Below are 6,530 nucleotides of genomic sequence, written 5' to 3'. Positions count from 1 at the left end.
AATAACTAAAACTATGAGTAAGAATTAAAAATGTGACCTATGACACTATGACAGTATGTAATAATATATCGCTGGCAGGAGATTCTAACTCACAGCACCTAATAACTCAAACTATGAGTAAGAATTAGAAATGTGACCTATGACACTATGACAGTATGTAATATTATAATGAACTATGTAACACTAGGTTGTTTTAATTACTATATATATAATATCATATCATAATCTATATCACATTCTTGGAATACCTGATCTACATTCATTCTATCATAATGTCATTTGATGGACAAACAGTTCCAGAAATATTCTAATTCAATGGCAGGTGATTAAATTCAAGATTCTGATCAGATTTGTCTTTAATTCTAGTTCTGTCGATTTTTAAACTCCAAAATTGTCCTAATATATACCCAATTGCCCACCAATCATAAACAATGTAAACAGAGCATTTGATTGGTTGAATAATAAATGAACAAGACATGAAATAGATTCCATCAGATCATGGATGGGAATCAGAAATAAATAATACAAATTATGCACATCCAACACTTTCAGACTAGGCAGGCGTGTTATTCACTGAGGATATGTAGGTAGGTTGGTATGAATATTGACAATTGCCTGGTGTATATCTGTAGGCAGATTTTGCTTTAGCTAAGTTCCTTGTGGAATCACAGACGTCTGATTGAAAATTTGAATGGTGCAAATAGAAGTTTTCAGTGTTCCCGATATCAATAGTAAATTTAGAAAACCTCTTTACAATCTCTGTAATCTGTGCTAAGTATATTGATAATTGACTGGTGTATATAATCTGTAGAAGTATATTGAACTGGTTATTGAGTGAAGGTCAGGTTTTAGTCACTGATTTCTGTCACTTGGCTTCCATCCAACTACACAATATCAGCTATTATATAAACATGGTAGTTCTAAATGGTACTTAATGATCATTCCCAACTTACTAAGAGGAAAAAACTTTGACAGTAAATGGATGGTATTAAAGACATAATTCAATAACTTAGGCTCATAAGCGTCTGTGTCTATCAGCTGGTCCTTGACCAAACATTTTGAACTTGATTTTATAAGGATAACAACTTAGGTTTACAAGGATCCTGTCTACCAGTTCGTCCTTGACCAATACTAATACCAAGGATTTTACATGAATAACAATTTAGTTTCACAAGGATCCTGTCTACCAGCTTCTCCTTGCTGAAACCTCTTTACCTTTCCAGGATGAAAAAGGAGGAAAGATGACTGATTCAAGGTCACCATAACAACAAAACACCATCAAAAAAAATCGCAATAAATAACTTGACCTTTTCACACAATTTTCTTCAAAATTTCTAAATATTCCAAATTCAATTCACGACTAGATTTCAAAAATCACACACCAAATACCATAGGTAATCCTTCACCAAAACTAATTATGACAAAATACACTTTTTACCGCCTTTTAAGTCTTTATCAGACGCAAGACAGAAAATTCAAATTTTGTGTTTGATCTTGGTCAATATTGCTGTGTATTGTCATCATTCAATGGTGGTTTAAAGATATAGTTTTATTTTGATAAATTTGAATTGTCAAAAATTATTTTGAAAATTTACTTTACCCTTATTCAATTTAACAAAAAATCAAAACATACAGGTCCTTGGAAGACTTTGGGAAAAAGTCATTGAAAATTTGAAAAAGACAAAGAACTACTTGAAAAATTAAAAAAATCCAGGACCCAAACTATGACATTAACAAATATTGACACTGTTCAGTTATAATGGTTTGAAAGGTGACATTTTTTTTTAAACAAAACTTCAAAAATTTGGAGTGGAATTTTTGTTGATTTTACGACCGAACCGTCTGTATGAAGTGTTGAACTCAGATTTGAGTTAAGGATGACACGTTTGATTGGTCAAACACTTGAACCTAACGATTTAGAATCTACACCTGTTGGTTTGATGGAAATTTTCTTTAATTCAAATTTTTTCAAGGATGTTGGCAATTTGAAATAGTCAGAGCTCTGAATTAGATCATATTTGAAAATAACTATAGACATTTAATAAAAAGAAGTGTTGCATTATAGCAACTTTTTCTATAATATGTATATGAAAGTATGTACATGTTATAGAAATTATAGGAACATGCAAATAGATGAACAGAATGTCAAATTTTAAATCTGAAAAGTAATAAGGGTAGGTCAATGAAATCAAGTTGTATCAGCTGGCAAAAGGAATATATAGGCAAGTCTATTCTGTGTTGAAAAGACGTATCTACAAACAAATTTCAAAACACAAAGAATAAGATTGCAAAATGTGAACCAAAAATGAACTGATTTAAATCAAATTTAAAGGGAGCAGAGTGGCAACAGCAATCACAAAATAACAAGCAAAAAATCAATACCTTTCTTTTTCGACAAGGGTGCGGTGTGCAAATTCTGACTCCATCCAGAGACTGGATCAAGATATCCAGATCCATAACAGACATATTGGATTATCCTAATTCATTAATCTTTTAATCCTGATAATCCATCCATAGAGGATCCAATTTTAAACAAAATTTCCTCTACTTGGATCTTAGATAATCCAGCATAAGTTTTCTTCTTTCAATTATATTTGAGGATCCAATTTTCATAGAAAAATTTTCATCCCTCAATATTTTTCTTTATTTTGCAAATCTTTCTTCAAGTTGCTATAGCAACAACTTTTGCAAATTTCCAGCAAAAATCAGCAATCTTCTAATTTTGCAATTTTCACAATTTTTCCTTTTTATGTCTGGCAAGCAATCATTCCTAGGCACTTGAAAATCTTTGAAGGCCACGAGTTAAGCAGTTACTGGCTTAAAATGCCAATTCCTAGCTTAAAATATCCTTATCTCTTTCACTTGCTTAGAAATTTTTTTAATCCTGGCTTTCAATCACAGTTCTTAATTGAATGGGCAACTGTCACTGGCTTAAAATCACAATTTCAAGCTTTCTTCCACAGTTTCTCAAATTCGCCAAATGAACTAAGAATTTACAAGTTGAAGATAAGTATTAAAATTGGCACTTAACTCTGTGAAAAACTTGGTTTAAAACTTCAAGTCAAGTGAATTTTTATGAGAGCAAAATTCTGGTTTAAATTATTTTATCTTATCAGTTGAACTAATCAGAGTTTTGGTGTCTAAATATAACTCAGAGTTTCTAAAATGTGCCAAAATCCTTTGGTATATCACTTCGAATTAATATCAGAAAATATCAAATGGATGAATTTTTGAAAATTTTCACCCAATTCCACTAAACCACAGATGCAATATATGGATAAAATTGCAAAATCTACAGCAAAAAACAGGTAAAACAGTAACTTTACAAACTCTTCTTTGTAAAATGGAGAAAACAAAATATTCAAATTTTGAGAAAATTTCACTCAGTTTCACGTCAAACAACAAAGTTTTAAGATGAAATAATTCGCAGAGAAGCAGTAACTTTGCAAAATTTTCTTCTTTTTGTTGATCCTTCACAGTTGTTGGTTTCAGCCAGAAAGCCAAGATGGCCACCAGTTAAGGTCAGAGACCTTTAAGATCCACAGAAAATCAGAACTGATTTCAACTCACAAGAATCTTCTCACAAATTATAAACCAATTGGATAAATTCTTTAAATCAGAAATGGACTTCATCCACTATTCGAAACAAAAACCCTTTTTAAAGTCAGTACGAAAAATAAAATCACAGCTCCTACAAGGTTTGTCAAGTCCGTGGTATCGAGAGTCAAGATTGAGAATAAAAAGCCAGAAGTGAAAGTGGCAAGAAATGTTATTTATAGTAACATCTGCCAGGTAGAGGTATCAGTTAAAAACATCAGGACTTTCATAAACAACATACGATTTTAGGCCACGCTAGAAAACTTCCTTTACAGGAGATTAGGTAGGGAGCGGTAGGGTAGGGTAGTGGGGGCTGGAGAGGAGAGAAAGAAGAAGAGGGGGAGGTGGTAGGGGTAAGACCTTCATAAACAACATACGATTTTAGGCCACGCTAGAAAACTACCTCTACAGGAGATTAGGTAGGGAGCAGTGGGGGAGAGGAAGAGGGGTAGGGTCAGTAGGCTAGGAGGGCTGGAAAGGAGAGAAAGAAGAACAGTGGGAGGTGGGAGGTGGTAGGGTAGGGTAGGGTAGGCTGGAGAGGAGAGAAAGAAGAAGGAGAGAGGTGGTAGGGTAAGACCTTCATAAACAACATACGATTTCAGGACAGAATAGAAAACTTCCTCTACAGGAGATTAGGTAGGAGGAGGGGTAAAAGGGGAGAGGAGAGGGGTAAGAAGTCAGGGGGGATTAAAATAATACATACAGTGAACTGCAGCTGTTATATACATTGAGCTATATATACAGCAAAGACTTAATAGATAACATTCCTTCCTAAAGTCCAGCTCTGGAAAGTAAACTCCAATCCTAAAACTAGTTGTCCTGATGATGATTGTGTATCTGAAACATCTGTCAGCAGTATGAGGTGAGCTCTAGTCAATTATCTAACATTAAATCCATTAAACTACTTGTCCTGATAAGGATTATTTATCCAAAACACATGTCTGCAGCATATGATGAGCTCTAGTCACATCGTATAGAATATAATGCTAATTGAAACTGTAAAACTAATGCCAACCATGGCGCCAGCACTAATGAATTTATAAAAAGCATTTTAGTATTATGACTGAGAGTAGAATCTACCAAGACACAGGTACCGGCATCAGAAGCAATGATTCTTAAAAGTAGCCTAGTATAATGAAGGTATGAAAGATAGTGGAGGTCTATTTTGAGAGAGAGAGAGAGGAGAAACTGATAAATGGAAAGTTACTAATAGATAACAATTCGTATACATAAACATTACTTATACCTATAACTCATACTTCTTACTAGTTTCTTTGCATGTTATCTGAAGTTTACTGAAACTGATTAGTTTTAAGTGATTTGGAATATCAGGCACCTCTAAATAGTACTGAACTTAGTCTTTGGATGTCTTTGAGTTGATAAAAATATAAGAATGAGTGAGCACAGATTATGTCTTCAAAATTTGATTTACAGAGAACAATTTTCAGGCAAAATTTGGGACTGATGAAAATGATAACTGAAAGTTTCGTTCCCTGCTATTTTTGGAGTTTACTCCACTACCATCCACGATCTGATGAAATTTTTATGCATCTCATGTTCTAGGTCATTTCAGATTCATCCTATCAAAAGCTCTGTTCAATAAAAGCCTAATTGATCACATCAAAGTAAATGAATCACAGAAAATTGGTCGGAAATGCCACAAGGTAAATTGGTCACTATGTAAAGACTAAAGAGTAACTGAAAACTGGTTACAGCAAATTGGTCACAGAAAATTGGCCAGAGGAAACTTGGCTACAAAGGTAAATTGGTCACAGTAATATTCATGTCCAGTAAAGAAAGATATTGATATAATACTAACAAATGAAAGTAATAATAAGTCAATTGGAACTTTGGTCAAGGATATGTCCAGCGACCCACCAAAACAATAAGGCTAAAGTTATGAAAGATTGTGATAAACAAATGAAAGTAATAATAAGTCAATGATAACTGATAATGAAGATTGTTTATCTTATTGTGTTACATTGTACCAATCTTCTAGCTTCCCTTTATAACATGAATAGATAAACAGAATATATGATAACCTTTTAACAAGATAGATAATATCATTACTTTCACTTGCTATAGTTCGGAAGAACTCATGTCCGCTACACCATACACGCATTATTCTTTGATCATTAACTGATAAGCAAAAATAACGATAACCTGTTGCTTACTATAGTTCAGCTGAAGGGGTTTCTAAATTTTGATGTGTATTAGTTCAGAAGATTATAAAGGGATTCCAAAGAGGAATGGAATGGCGCCAATAGATGCCCTCGGTGTCCCGATAACACGCAAAAATGCTCAAAGACTCTTTACAATCCCTTTGAAATACAGGAGCACGTCCCATACAACCTTTTTGGTAATTTGGGGTAAGCTTTCATCATTTTTACTCACATTGGCTCCCAAGAAATTTGGTACATTCAAAATTTTGGGGCATAACTAACAATTATTGTTACATTTTGTAACATTCATTGACCATGTGAGAAGCTACAACATTTACTTTGCAGTCACAGATTTGAGAAATGACCATGAAGATTGGAATCCTTTATAGGCCTTATCATGGCCATGAAATTTGGCAGACAAAGTTGGATTACCACCAATGATGTGACATACTATAAATGTCTAGTCTAATGATAAGAGACATTGTTAAGACAAGTCAATGACAGTTTTACATGTCTCTAGATCATTACTTTAATCTTTATACTAATATGACATTGATATAGTGTTATTGTCTAAAACCTAGAAACAGGGGACAGATTAACAGGTGCTTGACTGAAATTAACTTCCTTCTTTCATACCAATCAAATGAATTATAATGGAGTTATATGTCCTACTTTTCTGCAGCCAATAGGACAAATGAAGACTAGCATCATGTCATGGTGCAACGCAAGAAATTTTTTCACAACGGATCAGGGTAGATATATGAAATGAAA

This window comes from Lottia gigantea, assembly GCF_000327385.1.
Source record: "Lottia gigantea unplaced genomic scaffold LOTGIsca_10, whole genome shotgun sequence".
NCBI classification, from domain to species: Eukaryota; Metazoa; Mollusca; class Gastropoda; family Lottiidae; genus Lottia; species Lottia gigantea.
This window is presented reverse-complemented; position numbering follows the sequence as displayed.